The sequence below is a fragment of the Nothobranchius furzeri genome, chromosome 5, assembly GCF_043380555.1.
Source record: "Nothobranchius furzeri strain GRZ-AD chromosome 5, NfurGRZ-RIMD1, whole genome shotgun sequence".
Taxonomy (NCBI): domain Eukaryota; kingdom Metazoa; phylum Chordata; class Actinopteri; order Cyprinodontiformes; family Nothobranchiidae; genus Nothobranchius; species Nothobranchius furzeri.
Window position 1 is genome coordinate 44,628,590 of NC_091745.1, and position 2,714 is coordinate 44,631,303.

General features: G+C 34.7%; 1 long non-coding RNA gene across 1 annotated transcript; it reads right to left on the bottom strand.

The window, feature by feature from the left end:
- Positions 1-292: 292 nt before the first annotated feature.
- Positions 293-1,523, bottom strand: LOC129163244 (uncharacterized). Its single transcript, XR_008563099.2, has 3 exons — positions 1,448-1,523; positions 1,104-1,141; positions 293-460 (listed from the first exon to the last, which is right to left on the bottom strand). It is a non-coding gene; the product is annotated as an uncharacterized lncRNA (long non-coding RNA).
- Between the last annotated feature and the right edge of the window lie 1,191 nt (positions 1,524-2,714).

A 2,714-nucleotide genomic window follows, 5' to 3' on the forward strand; every position in this document is an offset into this window, starting at 1 on the left:
CCCAAGAATGCAGACTAAATTTTTCAAAAAAGGTAAATTTAATAGAGCAAACAGCCAACACACGAATAAAAAAAAATATACAAACAAATGAACCAAAAAGCACACAAAAAACAAGAGAACCTCCAAAAAACCAATGTGAGGAGGAAAAAGAATGCAAAAACTGTGACACCGCTGTACTATGGCATTTCAAAACCAGAAAACACCTTCATTTCCTTTTTTCCTCAATTTCTCTGCAGAACTCCTCATAGTCGGACTGAAAACTAAACATGAACAGGAACGGTTCCCTGCAATCATTCATCTCCTGTTCATCTAGGCCATCACAGAAGCATAACCTCTCCACTGCCCTCTGGCAAGCTTCCCTGTCCATGGTGATGACCTGGGGAAGGGAAAGGCTTCCTTTGAAGGACCTTGTGGTACACCACCTTGCTGCCTCAAAGGTGTCCTCAAGCAGAGAATTCTCCTAATCAAAAATAAAGACAATATTAAAATTACTGCTGTCAAGAAATTAAAAACATATTTTACATTAATTATGTATGATCTGTAAGTAATCTAATCTTTTGATTTAATCTAATAACTGTACATAATATAAGCCTTATTTTCAATGCTAACAGCTAGCCAAACAGCTGATGCTGTGGTCTTTCCAAACTGCAGCACGGAGGTGCGTCTGATACAGGAGAGAAGCTGTCAGCAGCCTTGATGCTCAGCGACACACCCATTACATCCAAATGGTAACAATAACTTTGGAAAAAGTTGCAAGAAGGGTGAAAAAAACGGAGTAAAGATAACAAGGTCGCTGAAATAAACACTGCTGCAGCTAATCTCTCACCGGTCTTGTCACTGTAACGTCAACCCTTCAACTTATGAGTTTACATCAACCCTTCAAGAACACCAGCAAGAAGCGTAAAAGTAAAGAAATTGGTTTATTTAAAAGTCCCATAAAGAAGCAGTAGATTAAAAATGATTAACATAATTAAAATATATAACACGTTAATCATGGCTGTAAAAAAATAATTGCAAGTAATGGAATTATTTGACACCTCTAATTAAAATAGAGGTTGGAGAAGAAACAATGACACAAGAAAAGCCGACAATATAAAACATACTCTGTTCCCTGTGTCCAGTTCCAGCAAGTTCTCAGCCTCTGCTAGAAAGGAAAAAGACTGTGGTTCATAAAAAGCATATTAACAGTGCAAGTTGTAAAAAAGATCAGTTGCTTAGTATTCTGGTTTAATGAAAATAGATAAATGACTGTAAAACTTGCTTTGAAAAAAAAAGTGCTCGTCTGGAACGGTCTTAATTTTCTAATATTGGCAAAGTAAGAATTTCATTGTGCAGAAAGCGTGTTTTTCTAGATGTGCATATGACAAAAGGTTGAATCTTGAATCTTCCCACATCCCATTTTGACAACCTAGGGGGTTGTGTACAATAATACTTGTTTGAACAATACCTGATGCTGCACAGACTCATTCAGTAAGGCAGGACTTCTTAGGAGGGACCACTTCCAGGCCCTGAAATAAGTGAAGGGATTATGCTTTAGTTTGCAAGCAACAGTTAAACTACAAGAATTAATCAAATTGTCTCTCACCTGTTTTACTCTTTCCTCTCTCCGTCTTTTTCATGCCTGCACTCTGTCTTCCTCAGACCTTGGTGATACAATGACAACATTCATTCACTATGAAAACATTCATGTTATTCTGTTGACACTTGACTGAGCAAAACGTTTATATAATTATACATATCAGATTAGCACTCTAACCATAATAATAAAGCCCATCAGGTGTAAAACTCAGATACGAACATAAAAAGCTTAAAAAACTAACATATTTCCCCCTGTAAAATATATTTTCCACCAAAAAGTAATCATGACCACACAACATCTCCCCAAAGCTATAAAAGTGTTCCTACAGGTTTCTTCAACTTAAATTTAAGTCTGTTTAAGATCTTTCTAAAGCCATATAGAAAATTAATACCTATTTCACGGCACTATCAGCAAAAAAGTAAATAAAGAAAATAAAATTATTGAACTAGTTTTCATTTATTTATCTATACAACTTTACCAATATATTTTGACAAAACACTGGGTGGGCACTTGGTAGAAGATCGGTTATATTTTTAAACAAATGGTTAAAAATATAACCGATCTGGTTTGACATTAGAACCTTAACAATAATTTTTGTTGCCTATATTTTAGTTTAATTTTAAGACGTTTTTTTATTATTGTTAATTTTATGACCCTAATTTCTTGCAGTATTTCTATTGTATAAAAGCAACAGTGCAAACAGTAAAGACACAAAATTGAAATAAATGTCTAAAAATAGCCTTTATTAATACTAGTGCTTCTCTTCATGTCATCACTTGTTTGGAATATTTTGATGAACTTCAGAAGAAAAATGCAGTACAGAAAACTTACATCCAACACAAATTTTAAGACCCAGATGCCAAAATTGAAGGGTTTCTCCAGTCTTTTAAAGGTATTACTTTCAAATTCATAAATTCAATGCTTTTAAGACTCCGCGGGAACCCTGTAAACATTTCTCCTCAAAAGTAAGTCACCCCGCATGTGTAAAATAGGCTATATGTACCATCTAAAACTCATAATGGGAAAAAAACCCTTTAATTTCCAAGTTTATAAAACGTTCGCCCAACATTGGCCTTCGATATTGTTAAAACAGAGAAAGAAAAATTCTAGCTTACCTCCATTTTGGCAGCTCCTT